Genomic DNA, 27356 nt, shown 5'->3' on the forward strand with positions numbered 1-27356 from the left:
TTGAATGCCTCCAAGGATGGGGCATCCATGATTTTAATGTTTTTTTTCCGACCTTAATGATCTTGTGGTTCTACCTGATGCTGCTGGACCAAAGAAGGTGACCCAAGCCCTGTAAGCCCACTCATTAATGAAGGGATCTCACCAGTGCTGAGAGCATGGATGTGAAGACACCGCATCTCGTCCCCTTGCTATGCTTGAGGTCAAATCAGGGAAGGAACATCAACATCTTTGTAGAATCAGAGAACCACTGAAGTTGAAAAGACCACTAAGATCTTCAAGTTTAACCATCAACCCATCCCCACTAACCATGTCCCTCAGGGCCACATCTCTGTGCCAATACCTCCTCCATTTGCACAGCTGGAGACAGAGTAGGAGCTTGAAGATCATTTCCAACCCAAGCCTTTCTATGAGTCTAATCAAGGATCATAATCCTTGCAGTTCCCTCTCAGGCTATGAACCAACCCCAACCTCTCCTGCCTGAACAAATGGGAAGCTTCCAAGGAATCAGTGCTATGAAAGCAACATTTCTTCCTAAGTTTGCAGGAAAAAAAGAAAAAAAAAAATAGTAGGGTTTTTGGGAAAAGGGGAAAGTCCAAACATAGGCAACCCCTACCATTCAACCCAATACAGAGGCATTTCCTGCCTTTTCTGTGATTACTGCATGTGGGGGAGACTCAAACACTGGAAAAACCACCCAGAAGAGACATGCCACAAATACTATGAAGAGAGAGGGATCATTGTTCCTTGCTGCCTTATTTATCAGATCTGGGCTTCCTCTTAATCTCTGGGTGGATGCTGAGATGAGCAGTTAATTAAAACACTCCTCCCATGCACAAACACACGCACTACACACCCCTCCTAAAACCTGCTACCTTTCCTTACGAAGGAATCAAGGTATTGATCAGTCAGGTCTAAATAATGCCATTGTTGCTCGTGTTAGATCTATCCCAAAGAGCCTCTCCCCAGAGCTCCGGATGAGAGGTTTAGCAGTGCCAATGAAAGAAAGAATTGTTTGGGTAGTCCATGGAGAAATTGCTGGGCAGGGAAAGCACACAAAATATGCTGATTAACAGAAATGCACTTATAAAAGCAAAACTGGTTACACTGGAAACTGGAACACCATTTTTTTTTCTGTCTTCCTGGAGTAAGATCACTGTGGAAGCCACTTCTGTGCTCTGCACATCTCCTTGATCATAGATCATGCAAAAAGTAGCCATAAAAACAAGGCAATGGAACTGCTATTGTCTCTTTTTATGAATGGAGAAATGAAAACAGACATATTAAACAAGCCATGCAATTCAAATAAATGTGAAAATAGCCAGGATCACCACAGGACATGCATACATGCATGCATGTATCTTTCCATCCCCCCTTCCTCCCATCCATCAAACCACCCACCCCTATCCTTCCATCCACCCATCTTTGTTTAGAATAAGAAGAAAACTGTCTAGAAATGTGAATCAAGGAATATGAGAAACTGAAGAAGATGAACTAGGCAGCAGCTCTACATAACCCCCAAGCACTACCTTGGCCTACAGAACCAGGAGTGAAGAGATTACTTCCTGCCTCAAACATCCCTAGACCTCACTGCTTGGGAGCTTTTGGAAAGAGGTGAAATTTTGACACAGATAGGCCCATCTCCAAACAAAAAAACACCACACTTTCAGGTCAGCTCTACAAAATTCCTTGATCTGGCTTCAAATTGGCTTGCTGATGAGCTGACTTTATTGGTATCAGCTGATACCCCTCCGTGCATTCATACAGCTGTAGGATTCTTAAGTGATTATCAATCACAGAGACAAGAGAAACCAGCCAGAGCCATAGAGAAGCAGCAAATTTCAGCGATGTAGATAGCATGCTTGTCAGTGGGATTCTGAAGCTGTTAGACCTTTCCTGAATAACATCTCTCAAAAACCATTTCTACCTGCAGCTGGGGGTAAGGTTGTTCTCACACATTTCATCTATGCCATACAATCCAAGATGTGGATCATAATAGGATCATAGAATGGCTTGGGTTGGAAGGGACCTCAAGGATCATCGAGTTCCAACCCCACTCCTGCGTGCACAGCCACCAACCTCCACATTTAATACCACACCAGGGCCCCAAACAACCTGACCTTGAACATCTCTAGGGATAGGGCATCCACAGCCTCTCTGGGCAGCTGTTCCAGCACTTCACCACTCTCTCTGTCAAGAACTTCCCCCTCACATCCAACCTAAGTCTTCCCTCCTTCAACTTCAAACCATTTCCCCTTGTCCTGCTCTTATCCACCCTTTCAAAGAGTTGACTCCCCTCCTGTTTGTAGGCTCCCTTTAGGTACTGGAAGGCTGCAATGAGGTCACCCCACAGCCTATGGAAAAGCTTCTGTAGATGGAATGACCTCAGCCTGGCTGCCATCAGAAACAGATTAAATTTTTCCTGATCTGGCCAAGCTGCTCTCATATTCATCCTTGTTTGCTATGCTAGGGCAGTATCTGTGTTCCCTCTTTAATCAGGTATTGTCTCTGCAGGGCAGGAGATGGGTCTTGGCTATCAGGGTTTTATGAGTGTGTAAGGGCAGTGAATTTTAAATCTGCTTTTTATCTAAAGACTGCAGAGTGTCTAAGCACCTGTAGGGTGTTTAAACTCATTGCAAGCAAGTGCTGCTTTACAGGGAACTGCAAGGGCTTTGGGAATCCTTGTGCATTTTGCAAAACCTGCTGAGAATCTGGACCTGAGCTCCTGTGTTGAGATCCTGAAAAGCCTGAACTCTCAGATGAATCAGCTGGAGGACCACATTGACTTGCAGAATTACATCATTAATAAACAGAGCAAATCTCCTCATGGTATGCTCCTTTCCCATGACCACTAGAGTGCAACCAGCCCTTGGGTGAGATGCATCTGGATTAATCTGCCACACTTTGCAATTATCTTCAAGTGAACCAAAGGAAAAGGGCATCTGAACGTTAAGAAGAGTGATAGGAACCCCAGTCCTCCTGTATTCCTCATATAGAGTCATTACGTTTAGAAAAGACCTTTCAGGTCATCAAGTCCAACCATAATATATTCAGTCGTGGGATACTTTGAAATGAAAACCCAGAAGAATCCAGGCAGGGAATATACAGTGAAATGAGAGATGATGATTATGGTTGATCTCCATATATGTGTTTTGTCATAATGTAGGTAAAATGTATTGGGGGAAAAAAGAAAGTATTTTATCTTTATTCAGTTAAGAAGAATAGGATGATAAAAGCCAAGCATGTCATGGAAATGTATGGGAATTTAGAAATGAGAACTACAGAGAAGCTCTAATCCAAAAAGTGCTCAAATCAGAACAACTCTTCATCAACACATCTACAAGATGATCTACCTGATCATACAGGATGAGAGATAATGACCATTAGCTGTGCCAGGGGAAGTTAAGGTTAGATGTTACAAATCATTTCTTCTCCAAAAGAGCAGTCAGGCACTGGCACAGCTGCCCAGAGAATGGTGGAGTCACCATCCTTTGATGTGTTCCACAACACCTGGAGATGTGTCACAGAGGAATGTGGGCAGTGGGCATGGTGGGGTAGGTTGGGCTTGGTGACCTTAGAGGTCTTTTCCAACCGTAATGATTCTATGATACGAGGGCCATCATGCACAACTTTGGATCTAGAAGTAAGGAGTCAAAAGAAAACTACTGAGTCAAGGTGCAGCTTCTGGGCTGGGGAGCAGAAAACAGGGTTTGTATCTGAAAGAGAGAGGAAATCTAAAATACGATAGAGCTGCTTGTTTCTGCTCAGAGCTTCACTGCACTTTGCTACAACTTAGAGGCACTAAAGACATGGGGAACAACTAAGAGATCCTAGCATGTGAACCTGATATTTTCTTGGATAAAAAAAAGTTTAGTATGAAAAGTAGGCATGTGAATAATCTCCTTTTTGGGAAGACAGAGAAATGAGAAATTGATGAGGTGCCATGGAATAACCTTGTTAGTTCCTTAGGATAAGATAGAGTTTGATGAGGGAACTGTGAGACAAGGAAGAATGTGGCTAATGGGAAGTGATATTGAACAGTGCTGGAAGGGGAGCACATCTGTTAGTGGAGTTTCTCTTGGGTCTTTCTTATTATTGATTTGTTTAAGGTTTGCAATAACGATTTTGGCCCCCAAGGTAGAAATGAAGTGCTAATGAAGTCAGTTGGTTGAAAAAAAGCTGAGAGACATCAGTGGGGAGGAACTGAATAGCACGGAGAAGACCTCATTGATGAGCAAAAACACAACAAAAGAGTACGAAATGGGAAGTCATGAATATGAAAGCAAGGGTTCCCATAAATGGGGCACTTGTTCTCAGCCATTTCTTTGTTGGAAATCATTCCCAGCTTGAGCCTTGGCAGTTAAAAACCATAATGGACATTGATACACACAGACCAAGGGGCTCCATTTCTGGGGACTTGGCTAAATCCCACCATTCAGACCAGGTGAAACCACAGCACAAGAGTTGACTTCACTAACGTAGGAGAAAGTATCTCAAAAGCAAACATCCTGCTGCCGGGAGCTTCGCATTAATCCAACCAGCACCTGCCTTACAAAGTATGGGGGAGGAGTGAATGTATTTGGGGGGGGAAAAAAAGATCCCTGGATTAGGTGAACCCAACCAAGTGCTGTCCATGCCAGGATGTGACACAGTGTCTGGTCCAGCTTCCGACTCCCGAGATGGAGCCACTTCTAAATCCACTTAAGATGTGCAAACAGCCCTGTCAATAATAGCAGTTCACGGAGCTGTGTGCTGAACTGTGGCTTTCTCTGGGCTGCAGTAGCCTTGGTAACTCTCGGGGAAAAAATAACCTAATTTTCTCTTTCATCCATAAGCCGAACCCTTTAATTTGCTTTCAAGTGAATTAAACATAAGCCTCCATTTTTCTAATTCCTTTGTCCTAATTTAAAAATAGTGACATTTATCAAAGGAGTTTTCGAGATTTCCAGTTTTGTAGCTCATTGTTTTAGTGTTGTTTTTTTTTAAAATAAACCGGAGATTGACATTTTTATTGCTGAAATGCATCCTTTCCTCCTCATTTCCTTAATAACACGGTGATATTGTTTTCATTTCTGAAGCTTTTTTTTTTTCTAATAGCAAGGAGAGAAACCTGTGTCCTACTGCATAATCAAGGTGACCATGTTTTATAATTTAGCTGTGCTCACTGACTTGTGTAACACAAGAGGATCTTTGAAGGCAAACACCCTCAGCTGGTTCATCATTAAAGCTAGCATACACTATGGAAAAAACATGATTCTGTGAAAAATGTTATATGCCAGCAAGTTCTTAGAATCATAGAGTCAGTAAGGTTGGAGAGGAGATCATCTAATCCAACCATCCACCATTGCCCACTGACCATGACCCTCAGTGCCACATCTTTATGGTTCTTGACCACTTCCAGGGTTGGTGACTCCACCACCTCCCTGGGCAGCCTGTTCACTTGCTCATAGAATCGTAGAATCATAGAATCATAGAATCACCAAGGTTGGAAAAGACCTAAAAGATCATCCAGTCCAACCGTTCACCTATTCCCAATAGCTCCCACTAAACCATGTCCCTCAACACAACATCCAGCCTTTCCTTGAACACCCCCAGGCTCGGTGACTCCACCACCTCCCTGGGCATCCATTCCAGTGCCTGACCACCCTTTCTGAAAAGTAATACTTCCTCATGTCCAGCCTTAATCTCCCCTGCCGTAGCTTGAAACCATTCCCTCTGCTCCTATCACTAATGACACGAGAGAAGAGGCCGACCCCCAGCTCACTACAACCTCCCTTCAGGAAGTTATAGAGAGCAATAAGGTCTCCCCTGAGCCTCCTCTTCTCCAGGCTGAACATTCCCATCTCCTTCAGCCTCTCCTCATCAGCCCTGTGTTCCAGACCCCTCACCAGCTTTGTTGCCCTCCTTTGAACACATTCCAGGGCCTCAATGTCTTTCTTGCAGTGAGGGGAAATTCTTCTACAAATAATGGCTGCCTGAACAACTTTTATGCTACAAAGTGGATTTGGTGCACTTGATCCAGCTGCCTGGCTTTTCCAAGAAAGGAATTTATCTCATTCAGCATTTGCACAATATTGTGTACATTTTGAGGCCCTCCTCTCACGGTTGGCATGAGCACAAACACAGCAGAAAGCATGGCCTGGGACAAAGAATCTTATTCTTTGTGGCCGAGATCTCTCTTGGAAATTTTGTGCATTTATTTTTCAAATTATTTTTCCTTTCCATAGGGCTGATTAAATGACCTCAAAGCTAATGGTAAGCCCTTGGAATCCAAAACCAGTGTTGGACTTCATTCCACTGCCGGGCTGTTTTTGAGTGGTCCGTGACATATCTCCATTTTCCTTCTGAATTTTGGGTTGTATTTTATTTTTGGACATTGATAGCAATTTCACTACAAATGAAGTTATCTAAGAGTATCTCAGAGTTATCTAAAAGCTATCTTCCATCAATGCCAATGAGTGCTCTCTTGGGTCATGGCATCTGGGGGAAGTGATGGAAAGTTCTTAGCCTTAGACAACCCAGCATATCTCATGAGATTCTTGCTGAGATCTGGGAGCATCTGCCATGAGTTCTTCCCATTAGGATGCACTGTTTTGGCTGACACAACCCCATCCCCATGCAGACACTGCAGCTTCCCTGTGGTGCCCAGTGTTGTGCACTGTGCATTCTAGTTTGGACAGAATGATAAATGGAGTTGGTCCACTATGTGCTGATACGAATTACTTTCAGAGGGTGAGTTAAGATTGGTAATAAAGAGATCTGCCTGGAGCCAAGATCTCACACTATGACACTAAGTGGAGGAACAAGCTTGAGAACACTGAGCTTTCAATGGACTTCTGCCCCTCATTCCCTGACAGACAGTTTCCTTTTTGGAAATCACTCTTTTAAAAGTAAAGCAAGATCCCACTCTCTTCTGGTGGCAATTAGAGATGCAGGGTATTGCTGTCTTTGAAAATCGAACCTCTTATTTAACTATCTAAATACAGATTTAATTTTCCTGCTTTTGGCACCTAGACTTGAAAATTTTTCTTCTTACAGATGAAAATAGAACGTTACAGAAATTGAGTCTGTGCCATTTTTTCCCCGCTTTGTGAGGAAAAAAAAAAATAAAATCAAAGATAATTTATCAGCATTTGCACCTTCTTTATTCTGTCTGCTTTGAACTAAAATCTTAGGTATTAACTCTGCACTATATACCAAACAGATGCTTCCTTAAAGCTTGAGTTACCCAACCCATGGCAAGTGGGCAAGTGTTAGCCAAGTTCTGAGATTTCAGCTGGGAGAGAGACAGGAGCAGAAAAAGGACTCCATAAATTTATATGGAAGACCATAAAATCCTTGCAGAAACATGCTGTAACACAAACCAGCACAGCGCTGCATTAAATCATCTTTGGGAGGTCTGCACTTTCCAACACCTCTCTTTACAACCCATTTCGGGTCTGGGGATGTCACCTGTTCAGCACAGCTCCATCACACTCTGTGGGACGGTGTTAGCAGCTGATACACTCTTTATAGCACAGTCTGACACTTCAGCTCCCACGGCCACAGCAATCTGCAGCACAGCAGCCAGTTCAAGCCATCCAACTTCTCATGGGAGGTGTGTGCAATGGATATGATGCAACAGATACGGTTTTATCCATAGCACACCTTGTAAAACTCTCTCTAACCACCCCTTGTTTGTCGTTAAAAGTTTTTTATGCCTCAGGGGAGATGATGGGATAAGGGGGAGGATTCAGAAGACATGGGAGATGTACTCCTGTCTGTAACCCAGACAACGGATCCAGGGCAAGACAGTGTGTCTCTGCAGCTCCCCTACCCTTATCCCTTCCGACTCTCCAATCAGTATTTCTCTGGAGTAGGCTCTACCTATTTATCCAGCTGCACAGCTGCAAAGTCTTTGATCTCAGTGGTGGTCTCTGGAAACTCCTGGAATACGATTAAGAAAGCAAGTGCAAAATAGAAGCATGGAGTGATGCACACCTGCCTTGCCTCTGCCTCTTGCCTCTCCCCCATGTCTTGTGCCAACCACCTTCCCCAGGGTGCTCAATAGGTCATGGGACCAACCACCTTCCCCAGAGCATTTCACAGGCCATGGGGCCTTAGCTCTGGGGAGGAGGGGATCGGTCCCTCAGTTCTACTGCTGGGAGCGGAGGAGCAGGCCCCAGCATCTACCCATGTGAGCATGACTTCATGTTGTGTATCATCTTTCCATGGAAGCAGTTTGCTTGTAGGGTGAATGAGACAGAAAGGAGGATAAGGGATGAGGATTTGTGTTACAGAAACCAGAGAAGGATGTCTTCATCAGCTTTGGTGATAATGGGGAAAACACTGCAACCAGGGCTGGTAAATGCGTTGCTGAAGAGCGATGGGGTGCTGAGACCATGTGTTGTGTTTGTTTCTGATTTAATGAGTAGAAATTCAGCATGGAGATGAGAAAAGTGCATACAGGAGGAAATGCCTCACCTGCTCTGAGGGGCTGAGAGCATGGTGTGCTGGGACGGGGTGGTCCACAGAAGAGTTCCCCCATTTCTGCTTAATTAGGCAGGGCTAGGCAGGTGGACCTGCCAAAATGATTGTGAGGAGACCACTGGGGTTCCTCCCACACCACCATCCCTCCATCCAGGTGGTTCTTGGGCCTCAGACTGCTTCTCTCCACCTCCTACAAAAGGATTCAGCCCTTTGCAGCACCCTGCAAAAAGCACTGGCTTTGCTATTCACAGCCATGACTGAAAACAGCTCACACACATCAGAAATAGTTCAGGCAGGGATGAAGCGAAATAATAAGATGCTGATGTTTTGTCTAATTTTCTCATCTTTCTTTTTCCCTGCTCATCTTCTCCTGGAGAAGGTGAACAGCGAGGAGCACATAGTGAAAGGGATAGCAAAAGTGTGAGAGAAAAAGGAAGAGAAGAGTGAAAGAAAAGAATGAATGAAAGAATGAAGGAAAAAAGACAAGAGCTGGAAAAGTGAAGAAGTGAGAAAGATACGAAGGGAGAAAGCAGAGAAATAAAAGAAAGAAATAGAAATGAGAAAGAGAGTGAAAGGGAGAAAGATAAGAAGAAAGAAGAAAGGGAGGAAGGAAAGGGGAAAGGAAGAGAAATAGAATGAGAGAAAGAGAGAAAGAGAGAAAGGAAGGAAGGAAGGAAAGGAAGAAGAAAAAAGGAAGAGAAAGAAGAAAAAGGAAGAGAAGAAAAGAAAAAAAGCAAAGCGAGGAGAGGAGAGGAGAGGAGAGGAGAGGAGAGGAGAGGAGAGGAGAGGAGAGGAGAGGAGAGGAGGACAGAAGAAAAGCAGAAGTCTGAATGAGTCCAGATTTTTATTTCATTCAATATTTACTTTTCCAAGCCTGCACTTTCCAGTTTGCCTGGTTTCCTATACGTTTATGACACCTACCCTCCCTCATCCCCCAGCAGGGCTGACCATCATTTCTTCCCGGCCACAATCCCACTCCTGCCTTTCCGTGCAGCAGCTCTGCCCTGCACGACCTGCCTGACAAACGTGCCCGTTTGTCCCCACAGCCAAGCCTCCAACTTCACATACCTGCTGAGTTCACTGTAATTGCCATAATCTGCTGCCTATTAAATCTGATAGCTCTGTTATCACTGTTAATAACAACTAATTAGAGAGGCTGTCACAGGGAGTGGTTCTGTAAGGCAAGGTATTTGTCCTTAACTCACATAAAGGCTCGATATTAAATCAGAGGGAGGCACATGGCTTCAAGGGCATTGGCACTCAGTTACTTTCAGTCCCTCGCAGTGAAATGGAAATGTTCCTCTGACTTCTCCCCGATGAACCAGCATTGTATTTTTGCCAAAAAGGAAAAAAAAAAAAAAGAAAAGAAAAAGAAAAAGCTGGAAAAGAGCTGCCCAAAATCCCTCCTGGCAGCAAAAATAAAAAGGCAAGAGGAAAAATGCAAGCAGGGAAGGAAAAATGAGAATTGGGATGGAGAAAGAGGTGGTGTGCAGGAGGTTCTGGGGGAGGATGCCAGGAAAGTGTTTGTGATTGGGGAGTGGAATCATAGGAGGGGGAAATAATGTCTTCTCGTGACATGGTTGGAAGTATGAAATCCCCTCCACAAGTCAGAAGATTTGCTGAAAGCTGACAGGGGTTGCCACTGAGCAGTGAAGGATGCTTCCTGTTCCGATGATGAAACATGAACACTTTTTCCACAGTCATTTTTTTTTCCCAGTAAAAAGGAAAAAACAACCAACGTTTCTCATTTTTAAGCTTGAGATTTCATCTCTGACACAGAACCTTCACAAACCAGAACGTAAATAGCTGGTTTGCCAGGAAAGGAGAGCTATTGGAAGGAGATTGTTGCCCACCCCCCAACCCAGAGGTGTGAATTTGCACTGGGATTGCCCAAAACTTCATTCAGGTTTCTGGTTTTGAGACACTTGCTGCCAAAGCTGCAGCAGCAGTAGAAAGGATTGAGAGAATATAGGTTTCAACAGGACAAGGTAGTGAAAAAAAACGACTCTGAAACACTTCTTTCACATGAAAGGACAGATGTAGGATCTGTTTCACATCAGTGCAAGGTGGGAAGTGGAATCCTTTCCCATAAGATGTTGGGTCTACAGATGAACTAGTAACATAAAGGGCTACCAGAGCAAGACCTCATCCATACCTCAGTCCATCCAGGATTGGGCCCCTTAACTCCTGAGGAGAAACAACCTTCTATCATCCATCATAGATGCTTATTGAGTGCAACTCCTGCTTGTGAATAGCAACGAAGCCTTTAATCACTTTGGCAGTAAGTGAGTGCCTTGGCTTTCCAATATTTGATAAATAAATCCAAATCGTTACAGTCTCGCTTTAATTAGAGCAGCAGCAATTTTGTGGGATGATGGATGGTACCACGATGACTTTGCTAAGGTGGCCTCACGCTGCTGCCAGGTTCAGGAGGTGAATCTGCTGGCTGGGTTTATTTTACTGCTGCTGCCGCTTCTGGGGTTTTGGCATCTGGTTTCACTCATCAGGCAGAAAAGGACTGCTCCTAAAAGCTTCCTTAATGTATGGCTGAGACCTTGTAATGGGAAATGGTTGTGTAAAAGGTGCCACAAGAGATGAGCTTTGTTTTCGTCCTTTAATCTTCCTCCTTTTCCTTTTCCCCGTACAGCTGCTGCCAGCAGGATATCTGCAGCCAATATTCTCCCTCCCAGTGTGGAGGGAGAGCAGTGTGACATCCAGGGGAGCACATTTTCTAACGTTGAAAGCATGCACAGAGCTTCACCACCCCACATTTAATATCCTTGGAGCCACCACTTTTGCTGCCACAACCTAGAATCATAGAATGGCTTTGGGTTCACCTAGTTCTGACCCCTGCCATAAGATATGCCTCAGTTTCCCCTATCATAAAAATTTGTAATACCTGGGAGGGATGTCTGGGGGCTAAGAATTATTGGAAGGTAAGAAGCTCATGAAACTTGCTCTTGCAAGAGGACAAACATCTACTCTGTACAACAGTCCTGTTGTTCTCAAATCCATGTGTTTCCCAGGCTTCATCAGAGATATTCCCTTCCTATTTCATTGTTGTCAGCACCTACAGATGTTTGCAAACAGACAGACGTTGGCAGTCTCTGTGGATGGTAAGCCAACTGACAGTGAGGTGCCTCTTTGCCAGGACTCCTCTATCTGGCATTACTCTATCTTGCCCCAGCATCTCAGAGGCACTCTTGGCAGTTTGTCTTCTTTGGTAAACAAGGAAGACAATGCTGAAACTCAAAATATGTGATGGGCGGATGGCTGGAGACATTGGGAGGGAACAAAAAGAGATTCCGACTGCGAGTTGGAACTCAGTGTTCTTTAAGGTCCCTTCCAACCCAAACCTTTCTATGAAGGGTTGATTCTATGGTGGGTTGATTCTATGGTGGGTTGACTCTATGATTCTATGATATGATTCTATGATGTAGGTAAATCAAACCCAATCCTATCTGTAAGGAATCAGTCCTGAAGGACCGTGAGTCTGTTATAAAAGTACACACTTGTGATGCTCAGAGCTGTTTGTCCTGTCTTGTTCTACCTTCAGAATTATAGCCATGGGCAGCAAGATGCACCCCGTGCAGCTCTGAGGAGGGAGGGCTTTCTCTGGATAAAGAAACTTCTCCATCCTAACCTGGGCAGATATATGTTTTCAATTGCAGACTACAAAGCCAGTGATTTTAAAGGCTGGGTTTTGATATCATAATGTGCCCTACTTTCTATCTTTCAGGCGTGAATAATGGAGTGTTGCATCTGCAAATGCACCATTCCTTTCAGGTTGCTGGTGAAGGAGGTTCAGGCTCTCCTATGGCTGCTCTCCTTTCATCTAATCCTGGGGCCAAGGCAATTTCTAGAAATGCATTTAGTGGATGGAGTCAGTGTCATGGAGTAGTGTGCAAGTGTGGGGAAGAATCCAGCCACTCCACCCCACAGCCCACAGCCTACCTGTGGGATTAACTGTGTTTGCATCCTGCAGAAATGTTGGATATTAATCTGCACATGAAAAGGCTTTGCTAACAGTACATGCGGCTACAGGAGGTGAATTTGGGCTCCCTGGAAAGTAAGCTGAGTCTTGTAGACATGAGTCATGGTGTTGCATTCAGATATGTTTAGTTGCAGTCCCAACCCTTCCCTGTGTTAAGGAGCATCCTAATGGGGCAAGGAAACCTCCAGGAGAATGACCTGAGGTGTGCAAAGAGGTAACCCACTGGTCCCATATGCTGCAGGTGTAGAGCAGTGGCCAGTTTTGGTGACACTCTTCATCTCTTGGCCCTTGTCATAGATAAATATGCTGTGGGATCCAAGCTGATCAGTTTCTTTGGGTTAGAAAACAGTTGGGAGAAGTGAGCTGAAATTACTCCATCCTCAGACATTCAAATTCAGACTTTTAAAGGTAGTTATACACTTGATATAACCAACAGATCTGGTAAGGGAAAAGATGTGGGAGGGTCACCAGTTTGTCAGGAAAGGCTGATTCCAAGAAGCTATTGCCCCTGAACTTCTTCCCCAATGCACCTACTTAAGGAACTCTTGGATTTTTCCTTGGTGACTCTTATGTGTCTTGTGCAAGAACAAACTCACCCTTCTAGTTCTACTCCTTGTCTTTCCAGATTAACAGTTTTGCCTAACATGACTAAAACCCTGAAGAACAACTCAAAATGAGTTTCCTGTGAGCCCAGCTATAACTTCTGAGGCATTTGATACATGCCATGCTGAGATGTGGTTGTGTCTCAGAGAGTTCCATGCAAGAGCCTTGAAGCCTGGTTTCCCTGTTTGCACAGTTGCCTATGGCCACATTTCCCCAGCAGCAGGATAAGTCCCATTCCCATTTGAGAGGGGTCATCTATTGCAGCAGAAGGCATGTTAGGTCCAAGTGAGCCTGAACACCACTCAGATTGATCAACCTGGTGTCTGTGACAGCAAGCTGCTAAAGCAAACCAAGACTGATACAGGGCAGGCAACCTTCTTGAGTATGCTACTCGTCATGCCTCCTGTCTTCCCTCTCACTAAGCAGCAATGAAATATATAACTTCTGGATGAGCTGTGTTTGCTCTCATTGGATGTTCTGGAGCCTCTGATGCTTTTTGAAGACAATGTTGCATGGGAAGGAGGTGTTGTAGTAGAATTCAGATCCAGCCCTTGAATCAAGTTGCATTTCAAAACACTCAGATCTTGTCTGGGATTAAGGGGAATTTGGATCTGCCTTTGGCAGCTGCCTCCACAATTTGAAGAATTCAGAGACTGAAACTGGCATGTTTTTTTTTTTTTCCACTTGTCTTTGGGGCCTTGATAATAGTATCATCCATTGATTCATTATGTCAAATGATGTAAGTACAGCCCAGAGGCAAGTTTGAACTGAAACTTCTGAGATCCCATCCAAGCCTTCTTATATATTCCAGCCCTTTGCCCTAACTATCCTTTAGGTGAATTTGGCTGGCAAATGTTTTTTTCCTTCCTGAAAACAGGGACAAAATCAAAGCAGAAAAGCTTCTGTTCTTCAAGGATAAAAAAAAATCAACCTTGCATTGAACTCGGTGTTTTCTGAGGTTTTGGCATAAAGCTGCCTTGAGTACAGTCTTGGATGAGAAATGGGAGTATTTTGAAAGGAAGCAGACACTTACCACATGCAAAGGATAAAAAATAAAATAGAATAGGATTGTTTCATTTCTTTCAAATGTTTTTTTTTAAAAATGCTGTAATTGGGATCATTTTGACAGCTAACCCCTGGATGAAATGTTACATTTGAACATATTGAATCACCTTCAAGAAGAATCCCTGCCTGACTCTGCTTTTCTTAAGTCCTGACTGTCTGGCCTTCTTCATCCTGCATCCAGTGGCTGATGGATGCCATATCTACTCCTCCTCATTCTTGGGTTGCTCACTGCATCACACAACACAGTCATCCCCTTTGGCACTCTGTGCTTTCTGCAAAGCCAGTGCCCAAATAATTGCTCCTTTGCTGGCTTCCCATCGGACCTCTGGGCACAGCCCTGCTCCGTGCAACACCTCCTGCAGGATGACTCATTGCATTACGACTTCAGAGAGTGCTTTCCAGTTTATTAGTTGGGAATCTTCCATTTCATTAACCAGAATGTCGTTTTGTGTGAGTGTTGGCTTTTTCTTCCTTTCTTTTTCAAGCATGAGGCATCCTCGATCTTACCCTGTGCTCTCCCATTAGCGTTTCCAATAACCACTCCAATAGAGAAGGAAAACATTATTTTAAAGGCCTGTGTTCTCCAACTTATTTTCTCTCAGCTTTTAAAATTAGGTGACATTACGACTTTCCTCCAGGGAAGCATTTGAGGATATTCTTTGCTTCCAATTGCAATTATACTCTGTCCCCTTGTAGTGCATCTCCCCCCTGGGCTGGAGGATAGCAGCACAGAAGCACGGCTTCCTGCTCCAGAGTTTCATCAGCTGTGATATTTTTCTACCTACTCCAGGAAGCTGAACAGAAGCAGAGAAGGATGTCAGCAGGAGCTCTGCAAGAGCTATTTTTTCCTTCCTTGTACTCCTAAAGATCTTTCTGCAGTTCAAAGGGAAAGGCACTCTGTTCTAACCCTGATCCTCACGTGGCACCACTTTTCTGAGAGCCTGACTCCCCAGCCCTATTCTTGGGATTAATTGTGGTTTTCTTCTGCAAGAATTATTGAATAAAAATTAATGATTTTCTTCTGTTGCTAAGCTTTGTCATCAGCTTTTCAACCTTATCAGGATGCTCTGTCAAGATGAAAAAGCCAACAGATTCCTCTGTGCTCACTCACCCCAGTGTCCGTTCAGCATTTTCCAGATGCAACCTACAAAATCATAGAATCACGAAGGCTGAAAAAGAGATCTGAGATCTCCAAGCCCAACTCAACACATCCCCACCATGCCCACTGACCATGTCCCTCAGTGCCACATCTCCATGGCTCTGGAACACTCCCAGGGATGGTGACCCCAGCACCCCTCAGGGCAGCCTGTTCCCAAATGCCTGGCTAGGTGAAGTCATGTGGTTCATACACTTTGGTTTGGTGTGAGTAAATCCTGGTTCAAAAATAAGAGAGCTCCTTTCCTGTGACATGGTTTATAATTCTCACAAGTTCAGGGGCATGTTTCTGAAGGGTCCAGCCTGGAGCTGTGTGTCAATGTGAGTTTTCCAAGCTTTGCTCCATGACTGAATTATCTACTTTAGCACAAAGTCACATCTCATGGTCAACAAAAGATATCTACGTCTTGTTCTCTCTTTTATCTAGAAAAAAAAAGCCAAGGAAAATGGTGCTTGCAACTTGGCATATACTGCTTGCCCAGTCCTTTCCCACCCCCAGAGGCCAGAGATGAGTCAGGGCTATCATATTTATATAGAACTATGCCAAAATTGACCTATGCCATGTTCCAGAGTTCCTACAATTTGAGAAGAGAGTCCAGAGGACCTCTAGCTGCATCTTATCTCAAAGCCACCTTTTCTGTCTCTTTAAAGAGGTGCAATAACAGGGTCCTCTGAATCTCCAAGCCAACCCCTTCTGTTAATACATCTCTCTCTGATGACTCTGTGTTGTTTCCATCACCCTCATCCCATTTCCAGCATTTGGAAGGGCTTCTCGTATTCCCATCAACACACTTGACACCTGGCCTTGCTCTGTGGACAATAGGATGAAGCCTCCATCCTCCATCCTCCCCAACAAACCTGGCTCACCCTGCCTCCCAGCTCCAACATCATGTTCCCTGATCCTGAAAAGACAGCATTCCCTTACTCCATGGTGCTCTGGCACAAGGAGGGTGTGCTGCAGTAAACTCTTGGCTTGTCCTGAAACTTTAACAACACCAGTTGACCCTAGATGACTCTCTTTTCCTGTTTATCTGGATTTTATGCTGCCTGACCCTCCATCTCCTTTACTTCATTCCTGGGGGATGGTAAATTAGGATTCAGTGTTCTCTGTATAATGAGAACCTCAGGATTAATTTCTCAGTTGATGTAAATGAGTGTATATCCACCAGCTCCCCTGGCATTGATATGCACTTGAGGTGAGCATCGACCTCCTTCCTCCCCAGTCCATTTTAGTCCTTTCTATAATGTTCTAAAATAAAACACACCTGTGAAAAAAAAAAGTTATTTTTTTTTCTTTCTTTCTTCCTTTTTTTTTTTCCCAGTAGACATTACAGAAGAGCAATTTCTCCAAAATGTACTCTAGAAGCAGCAAAAAGTGTGGCTTGATTAGTTTGCAAGCTTTGCTGGTGATGCAGCTGCCCAGAAATCAGGCTGAGAGCAAGGATGGGAAACTGCAGCTCGCCACCTTGGTGCATAGAAATTCAACCAGTTTAGCTGGTCTTTGGCTTCCAAAAACTGCTCTTTTGCTATGCTTCCCCTCTGAGGTTTCAGAATCAGCTCTGTTTTGCCAATGATTCTTCTTGTATTTTGTTTCTTTCTTTCCTTCTGTCTTTCATTTTCTGTACGTAAAAATGTTGTATGTAGAAAAGGAGAGGTGCTGAGTGTAGATTCATGGCTGAAATGACAGGACACAGAACAGAGTCCTCTCTCAGGACACTACAAATGCTTTGGGAAAGGAAATCCCAGACTGCTTGAATTTCAGGGCTAATGGCCCCAGCATGTGTCAGAGATTTACAGAGGAGATTTGGATTGGTGGGGCTGAAGGGGGAGGTTCAGGTTGGATGTTAGGAAAAATTTCTTCTCTGTAAGGGTGGTGAGGCATTGGAACAAACTGCCTATGGAGTTGGTGGAGTCAGTGTCCCTGGAGGTGCTCAAAAACTGTGGAGATGTGGCACTGAAGGACATGGTCATTGGGCATGGTGGGATGGGTTGGGGTTGGGGTTGGAGATCTCAAAGCTCTTTTCCAGCCTTAATGATTCTATGAGTCTATGAAATCTTCTCTTTCTACTTTCTCACCATCACGGCTGAAAATCACCATATTTGTGGTCCCTTATTTGTGTGATGGGAGATTTTACACCACTGTCCCATTGTCAATGGCAGCAGGCCAGATCCTCCTCCGGACATGTCCCAAAAATCACAGCTAGTGTCAACAGGAGAGCAGAGACATCTGTGACTTCCTTCTATCCTAAATGTGGTGCTGTAGAATTTAGCACTCTAATCTGTCCTGTGCTGATTACACAGGGCCAAGACAAAGCAAAGTCCAGGACTAAAAGGAATATAAATAAATAAATAAAAATACCCAAAATGCAGCCTTATTCTTCAAGGAAGATTCTAAACCATGCCTTTAGTGACTGAAAGCCAGGCTGGTCTGTGTTGTTCAGCTGTACAAGCAGGAACATACAGAGGCTCAAGGTCATGAAATATGAACGCCATTCTCCAGCCAACCACATCCCTCTGCAAATAAATCCCTGTGTTTGAGAGCAAAATCCACTGATCCTTTTTGTTTACAACAGTAGAGACCAAGACCTTTGTCCATAGCATTTCCTATTCTCTTTCCCATAGCTGACTGAATTTCTTTAGGAAACACATGTAAGGTCTCTTGCCTGCTGTGGATTCTCTGATGCCTCTTCACTGAAGGTGCTCAAGGCCAGATTGGGTGGGATTCTGGGCAACCTGAACTAGTGCCTGATCCAGTGGTTGGCAATACTGCCCACAGCAGAGGGTTGGAACTTGACTGTCTTTGAGGTCCCTTCCAATTCAAGCCAGGCTACGATGATTCTAGATGAAGTCTAATACAGGACCCTGTGTTCACCTATCTCATCTGAAATTATGGGTCTCTGCCCTTACACCTTACTGCTTCTTTTCCCAAGATTCGTTAGCTTTTCAACATCTCCCTGTGAAATTGTTTGAAATTGATAAATAAGTTTCAGGAGTCATTTGGAGGAAGAGAGGAAGAGAGAAGACCTATAAGCAGACAAAAATTATCCCAGTTCTTTAAGAATGGAGTTGGATGAGGTGGTCTCATCAGGGAGCTGTTGTAGATGTGTTCTTTTGTTCCTCATGCTCCTTCTGACACGGGAAGAGAACAATCTGGCAGTCCCATAGTTGTGCTCATTAAAGTGACCCCAGGGCAGGTCACCTTACCTTTTCCTTGTCAATCATCTTGCCCCAGCACTGCCCCCTTGTCCAGCACTTAAAGACTTGTCGCTTGTCCCTGGAGATGTTCAAGGTCAGGCTGGATGGGGATCTGAGCAGCTGGCAGATCCATGGGTGCCCCCATTCACTGCAGGGGAGTGGACCACTTGGCCTTCAAAGGCCCCTTCCAATTCAAACGAGCCTATGAGTCTATGATTCTACAACTGATGTGCTTCCAGCTAAAGCCCCAGCAGAGACAAGGGCTAGATTTCTTTTCCTGAAATCTTTGTATTTTCAATTACTGCCTATAAACACAGACTATTTATAGGCAGGAGATGGTACTCCACTCGCGCTACCAAGAAATGCAGCAAAGTTCAGAGCTCAGGAATCTTCTTTTTGACATCCCCTGTTTTACTAGGAAATCAGAAAAAAAATGGTGTCAGTCAAGCCCAAGCATTTCCCCCTCTTTTTCTTTTTTCTTTTTTCCTGAGAAATGAAAAGAAAAAAAGAAGCCAGAAAAAAAAAGCAAAACAAAACAAAACAAAAAAAGATTATGGTCAACCCCAAGAATTTCCCTTGGCCACCTAATTATTTTTTCTTTATTTCTAAGCTATTTTTTCTTTTTTTCTAAGCTATTAAAAACAAACAGTTCCATTACGAGAGAAATTTCACTCCAAAATGACAAATAGAAGCTGAAAAGTCTTGCTCTGAAATCACCCTGATGTTTCTGATGTGAAACATGTGGCAGACTGAAACGAAGGATTTTGACATTTCCCTTCCATCATCCCCATGCTTTCATTTCCAGCAGAAGCCATCAGCCATGCTCAACCAATACTCCCAAATAATCCAGTGCCCCCAAACCCTCCGTCTTTCATCAGAGTAATTATTTGAGAAAAATGACTCCCTGAGCTCTATTCAACGTTGGGTACAAGAACTTCTAATTGCTGTTTTCTTCTTTTGGAGTTTACCATTCATGCAGCAACCACGAGGCCAGTGGATGTTGGACCACAGTCCAACCTGAGAGGGAGAAGAGCTCACTCCCTTTCCTTGTGGAAAACAGAAGAAGGAAAAAAAATGATAAATGACATAGAAAACTCTTTCCTCAGCCAAAGCCCAAGGTAGTGCAAACAGGAGGAGAGCTTTTCCTTTGGTAATCCCATCGTCAGGGGTATGTTTGACCTGTAAATCCCAGTGTTTGAGTTTGGGGTCAAATGCAAGTGGAGAACTCTCACCAGCCACCCTGACTGCAAAGAATGGGATGGTGAATTCTCTCTCTCAGGAGTAAGTTGTAAAGGAGAATGTCTATTTCTTGGTGAAATTCCTCTTTTTAACGTCTTTTCCTTTAACAACCCTCTTCAGGCAGCACTTTCACAGGCTGAAGTTAAAATTGGATAATCATCTGGGCTGAAGTAAATCTTCCTCTTGTTGTAAACAGGCCATTATTCTACTGGTTTTCTTGCTCCTAACACACATCTTGCTGTAATTGCATCAAAGTGAGAGAGGGCAATGCATTCATTGGGGACAGCCAACAGGAGGGCTTTGTGATACATGGCATCTACCCCATGAGCTTGCAGGTGTGCTATGGCCCAGCTCAGTTCTCCCTAAGGGACTCTAGGCTAGGAGGAGCAATTTTCCAGGAGGAGAGAATCTTGCCCTTGACACTGGGATTTCCAAGGGTTCGACTCATTTAAAATATGAACTGCAACCAATTGAAAGCCCTGTTTGGTGCTTATTCAGAGAGCCCATAAATCTTCAAAGTCTGACTTTGCCCGCTGGACTGCCTTCAGAAGACTGAAAATAAAGCCAGAGCCAGTCCTAAATATTTCATGTCCCCATGTTCCCAAGCTCAAGTGAGTTTGACAGCTCTGGTAAGCTGTAAGGAAACAACCAGAAAAGACCATGAATCTCAGAAAAAGAAAAGCGTTTCCTATCACCTCTGAAGGGAAAATATTCCTTTTGTTTCCTTACTTCTTTTAGATGGAGGGGGACAAACTGGAGGGCTCCTGTTGATAAACTGCTGTTAAAATCCAGGTGCTGAGGACCCACAGGAAATTCTTGCTCATCTGAAATGATCTGCCTGGAGAAGAGGAACCCCAGCAAGCTGCTATGAATCAAATGCAAGTTGGCTTTAATACTGGGGGATATTATTTTTCTACCTGGAAGTGCATCTTCCTAACTGGTTTCTCCTCATTAAGGATGGTAGGCAGAGAACAGTGGGCCTGTATGGCTCTTTTCTCTTCTGTCCCTTTTCTGAGGGTAAACACAGGACCACCTTTTTCCCAGCCTGTCAATGTGGCACTTTGGAACGTGTCCCAAATTCACTTAAAATAAACAAATCTGCATGAGATCAACTTTCTCATGCTAACCAAGTCGCTTCAGAATGTGAAGACAAATGCTGTGGGACACAGCCTATGAACTTGTGTTCAGCAGGGAGGCAGTGACACTCCTACCCCCCCCCCCCCCCATTACGGCCAGACTCGTGGCACAGTGCCTGCACCCATCCCTGAATTAACACCTCTGTGTGCTTCATGACTATGTTAGCACAACCAAATGTCACTGCACAGCCAATCCTGCCCCTAAACAAGACCCAGCACTGTCTAGAGACATGAACTTGTTTCCACTGCTTGGTGGTGGAAGTGCAACCATAGAAGCATAGAATATCCTGGGTTGGAAGTGACCAGTAAGGGTCATTGAGTCCAACTCCTGTCTTCACAGAGAACCACACAAAAATCAGACTATATTTCTGAGAGTGTTGTCCAAAGGCTTACTGAAATCCAGCAATCTTGGTGCCATGACCACATCCCTGGGAAGCCACCAGTCCATTGTCCCACCACCGTCTGGTGAAAAAACCTTTCCTGATATCCAACCTGAACCATGGATCTCGTGTCCCTTGACCCATGGTTTCTGAGATGCCAATGGCTACAGAGGCCATTTTATCATAGAATCACTTTACCAAAACAATCTAGTCCAACTGTCAACTCCTCCCCACCATGCCCATAACCACATCACTGAGTGCCACATCACCATAGTTCACCATGGATGGTGACCCCACCACCCCCTGGGCAGCTGTGCCAGTGCCTGATCACTCTGTTGGAGAAGAAATGTTTCCTAATATCAAAACTGAACTTCCTCTGGTGCAAATGCATTACCTTTCATCTTATCACTAGTAGAAGGTGACTCTTGCCCCTTTGTAGATATGGGCTGTGTCCAATAACTGAGAACAAAGAGCTGTTTCTCTTCCTCAACTTTGTGATGTTGGCATCCCTAGCTATGTGAGCTGTGATACTCAAGCTATAAGAAGAGGAGTCCAGTACTGTCCTGTCTTCAAGGAAACTCTGCTGATCAGGATCGTACCCGATAGCTCACAGTAATCAATCACAGGAAGGGCCTTGATTTACATCACGCAATAATCCAGTCTGCTGTCAAACAGCAGAGGAAAGAGGCAAAGTTCCATAAAATCAGAGGTGGATGCCTGGAAAACTCATTAAAAAAAAACCCTCAAAATACAATGCATAATGCATCCTCAGCGGGCTATAATGCCTGTGTAACCCTGTGGGCAGCCGATACCACATTTATCTTCCAAATGTTACCTCTGGTCCCTTAAAACACATTATCAGAGCAAATCTGTGTTGCTGGAGGACTGGAAGCATAAATACTCCAATTAAAATCTTTATCGGTCAGACAATGCCTGAGAATTAAAGTCCTGTGCTGAGCCTGCCCATCTCCCACTGATGCCCCCTGAGATACATTGCTAAGAAACCTTTGCAAAGTAGACTGGGGAAAACACCATTCTTTTGCGGCTTGTCAGCTAATTGTGGGTTGGTGCCACTTTTCCTTTTCTTTTTTATACTTTTGCTGCTGTTGTGGTGGTGTTTTGTTTTGTTTTGTTTTTTTCTCTGTCCCCCAACACAGAAATTCATTAGTCACAGGGGCACGAGGTTAAACGGCACTGCGTGCAAATCGCATTTTATTTTAGGTTGCATAAGCTTCGCAGAATTTCTGCCTAATGCTTTTGTATTCTCTCATGCCCTCTCCTCCTCCGTCCCATTATTCTTGTCATTCGAACAACTAACAAGACTGATCTTGCTCACTGCGTTCTGATCCCTGCTCCCCCTCCCAGCTCTCAGTTTACTGTAGTTTTTGTTGTAATACAGCTGAATAGGGAAGATTCAAAGGCACAGAAGACCGTGAGGGATTTGCTTCCTGTCAGTCTCCGTTGAAGCACAGGTGTCTCCGTGCCCTTGAAATCTCACCAATGTGGGGAAACTGTGGGATCTTAGGCTGATCTTTGAACTCATCCTCACACTGCTCTCATTCTGCCCCCTCTTTCAGCACTCAGGTTCATGGGTCAAGGAGTATGGAAATGAAAAGAAGCAGCAGGTTTCCACCAGCTGGGAAGATAACCTAGGAAGCCTCTGTAATAGCAGAACATGTGGTCTTGGCTCTGTATTTTTATTCTTGCTCCTTACTCTACAAGCCTCATAATGATGCTGGAGTGCCTTTCCTTCCTATTTGCGCTGTAATTACGGTCATTTGGATTCAAATCGTTTGAAGTCTTCAGACTTTAAGACTTGAAATCAGTGTATATATCTCCATCCGAATTAGCTGCCCACCCTCCATTGCTAATCAAGGGAGCAAAATGGGTACTTCTAGGAATGACTCATCGCCTCCTAAGCACATTTCTGAAGTAGACCAGATGGCTTGTATCCTGTTTCAATCCATTGGCTACAAAAGGAGCCCAAGGGGCTAGATCCAACACAGACATCTGTACTTCAGACCTTCCTGCTTGGCCAAAGGAATCCCACTGTAGATGACTGGCCCAAGAGCAGATGTGTACAGTGAGGTCATCTAACCCTGGGGGAGATTTGAGTGGAACCAGTGCTTTTGGGATGGACACTGAGACACAAGACTTGTTAGTCTGAATTACATGAACATCACAAACAGTGATGACAATGGCTCTTTCTAAGCAGGCTCTTTCAGCTCTAACTGTCACTTAGGACACTGAAAAGTTTGCTGGATGTGTACCACTCTAAAGAGAAAACACAGTGACAGCTCTGAGTTGGAAAACATGAAGTGTTTAAAAAAGATGTAAGGATGATTGGACAGGAATGGAAATGTCAGGGCAATCAGGAGAGTTTCTAGTGTTTATCTACCAATGGTTTGCTGGTTTCAGCTGTTCACCTGTCCTTATCAAAGGATCTCAGGAAGATACAGGTGGAAACTTGTGTTTTTTTGTACCCTTAAATTTTGAGCTGTATTTACCACTTGTGCCAGGCTTGGGAGGTGATGACATTTAACAGATGCTGAAAAAGATAAAGAAGGGTATTACTGCTTGCTCATCCTGATGGTGATTCGGTGTTGATGCTCATGGGAGATGCTGGTTCATGGGATTCAGGTGGGAGCCTAATCTACACGTGATGAACATGCTGTACATTTGGCTTCCAAGGAAGTCCAGGGAACACACTCACCTGTCTGCCATTTGCTCAACCCTTACTTTGATCTTACAAAACAGGAGCAGCAGTGCTCCCATGTCCTGCTAGTGCTCAATAGTGCCCAGCTAGTGCTCCATAATAGAACATTCAACATGGAGTCCAGAAAAATATTGTCTCCTCTCCATGATGTGGACACCAACAAAACATCCCCGTGTCAAAACATCTGAAGGACTCATAAAGGCCCGAGCTTTTGTTTTTTTCAGCAAGAATAACTTTTTGGCATAAAGAGACCTGGACGTCCGCAAGTCATGGAAGTTCCACTTTGGAAAATGTTCTTGGGGAAGCAAACTGGAGCAAAGGGGAGATGGATGTGAGATCAGTTAGAGGCCAGCCACGCACTCTATCAACCTTAAGTGAACGAGCTGTCACATGAATATACAGGGAGAGGGACACAGGTTAGTAAATTAAAACCCTGACAATTCTTGACTCTGATCCAGCTCGCTAATTGGAAAGACTTCAACTGTTGCCATCCCCAGAGACCTATATCTCAATCACAGGCCTGCCCTCCCCAGGTCAACCCAAGAGCTGTTATCATCTACTGACTGATCTTTTCCTGGAAGAGGCTCAGGAGTATGAGAACAGGACAAAAGATGTTTTCTTTGCTTCTACGTGACTTCTCCAAGCTCTGCTGTGCCTGAGTGGGAGCACACATGGGAGGGACAGATCCTCAGTCAGGGTCTCAATGCTGCAGGGCTGCGATCACTATCTAAGAAAACACTTTGTGCACGCTGGAGACCCTCTGGTGGTGGCTGATGGCAGAGTTACTCAGAACTGAGAGAGGATCAGTCCTCATTACCCTGATGTAATAAACAGTGAAATTTCACACTCTTAATCAAAGCTGTAACTATTATTGGTTAAGTACCAATTATGCGGGTTTACTGTAGCCTTTGGCATTGCCTAAATCCAGCATTTGATGTCTCAAAATGGTTTGGATAAAACAGTATGGAGATCAAGATGTGGGATCTGAGATACTGCTCTTGTTCAAGGGGCAGGAAATAAGTAGGTTACCTGGGTGGCATATGCAGAGAAAACCCCAACTTTAGCAGTGGCTATTCTGACATAGCTAGCTGATCTGTCTCATCTTGGTTCACGAAATCATCTTGTTTCCCTTAAAGGATGCTAAAATTGTTGATACCTGTTGGCTGCATTTCTGGGTGGGCACTTTTCCAGCTACACTGGGAGTAGCTCTTAGCCAGAGCTGGTCCTAGAGACCTTATTACAAAGTGACATACTCTTCATTCTCTTGATCCTTCTGTGGAAGTTATGTAAAAATTTGGCAATGTGCATTTTTTAATAATGTATCACAATGCAAATGCACAGATGTTGACTTGTGGACAGGTTGCTCTGAAGTTATTGGAATGGTTGACCTTCCCAGGAGTAAAACGTGATCCACTACTTTAAAACTGACCAAAAAATGTAAAGTAAACCTTTAGCTATTCCGAGAGAGCCCCAAAAGCTACAATTACCTCCAGAAATTAGGACAACTCTTCCCTATGACCCAGAAGTACCAATTGAAGAAAACATCCCTCTGAACGTTTGCTTCAGTCGATACTTCGATAAGACTCAACTTAGGAAGCCCCAAGCAAAACAAAGTTTTCTTAACAAGTTATTCCATGCTGCCATGCAGTCTCTGTGCTCAAGAGGAGGACAAGCTGTTGTGACCACATGGCTCCAGGTACAGAGCCTGGCTCAGGACTTGAAAGCCGGGCAGCCCTCCCAGCTCAGCACTGCTCCAGGGGCAATTAGCTCTGCAGTGCTGAGAGCTGAGGCACAAGGCATGTTTCACTCCTGAAGCAGCCACTTCAGTGCTGTGCCTGGGACTTCACCCAGGCTGACCCCTCATTGAGTATTCACACTCGGCTTTTAATTACTGCTACAATTAGCATTGCTTTCTTGGCTACGCTCTCATGCAGCTTTGCAGGGAACAGAAGCTACCGAAGCCACTGCTGTAAAATCAGTGTGGAGGAAGAGACGTGCCCTTAAAAGACAAGTGGGGAAGGAAAGGGGAGTCAGTGAGCAGAGTTGAGAACCCATCAAGATAAACCTTGGTTAGAAATAATGAGGGTCCTGTTCAGTGCCCAGAGAGGGAAACCAGAAGTGATCTGAAAGCCATGTACTGTCCTTTCGAACAGGTTGCCCAGAGAAACTGTGGATGCCCTACTTCTGGAGGTGCTCAAGGCCTGGCTGGATGGAGCCCTGGGCAGGCTGAACTTAAGTGTCTCAGGAATCTACATGCTTTCCCCTTTCTCCACACACTTATATCTCATGCATGTAAAGTAAAGTATGTTGTCTTTTTCATTCTACGCGCTTCGTGACTCAGCTTTGCAAAGTCAGCCTGACTTTGTGTTGGGCATTCAAGCAGGGATAATGCACGTGTGCTTTTCCCAAGTCCTCCTAAAGGGCATGACTTCAAATCACAGCAGACTGCAAATGAAGATGTCCCTCGACCTTCTTTCCATTTTTTCCTTGCTGAATGTCTCCTCAGGTTTTCTGAGCTCTGTATTAGAGTGTCCTGATCCTCTGCCTTATTCACAATACTGCTCATACACTGTTCTTGCCCAGACACAGTCCTATAACTGGCACAATGCAGGTTCTGCAGGAAAACATGTCCTTCTGCAAAGCCTGTCTCCCAAACACAGCTGTGTTCTCAACACCAAGAATCATAGAATCATAGAATACCCCAAGTTGGAAGACCCCATAAGGTTAATTGCATCCAACTCATATCTCCATGCAGGACCACCCAGTGTCCAAGAGAGTTGTCCAGAAGAAGGCCCAAATCCCAGGTATGCATTGCTACCAACTCATCCATTTCAAAAAGGTGATTTACACCAGAGCCCTCAAAATGTACTGTAGGTGAAGCATCTTATGGTTAGGTTGCAGTTGGACTTGATGACCTTTAAGGTCTTTTCCAACCTGAGCAATTCCGTGATTCTATGATTCTATCAGTGATTTTATCAGACTCTACTAGCACCTTGTCTCATAGGTTTTAAGGACTGTATAGCTCGAACTCTGGACCATGGGATCCCAAACAGTCCCCCCATTTCTGCACTGTCACAGATCTAGCTCTGAGACCTTATTATCATGTGCTAGATGTGTCCTGCAGCACACAAAAGATTACTGTGCAACTAAGGAGCTTGTGGTGTGGCAAGGACATACAAGGAAAGCATTAATCACAAGGAAAAATGTGAGGAATGCCACTCTCTGTAAAATCAAGCCCTTGTTATCAATTTGAATGACTGCCATTCCAGAGCAGGCCAGGGTTGGTTTTCCTTTCAGACCTCCATCAGGCCAACACCACTCACACAAGGCACCATTTACCTTTCACTCTGGAGGGTTGGGACTGACATAGCCATTTCTCACCCTCTGCAGTGACAGAGCCCTCACTG

Source organism: Lagopus muta, chromosome 4, assembly GCF_023343835.1.
Source record: "Lagopus muta isolate bLagMut1 chromosome 4, bLagMut1 primary, whole genome shotgun sequence".
NCBI lineage: Eukaryota > Metazoa > Chordata > Aves > Galliformes > Phasianidae > Lagopus > Lagopus muta.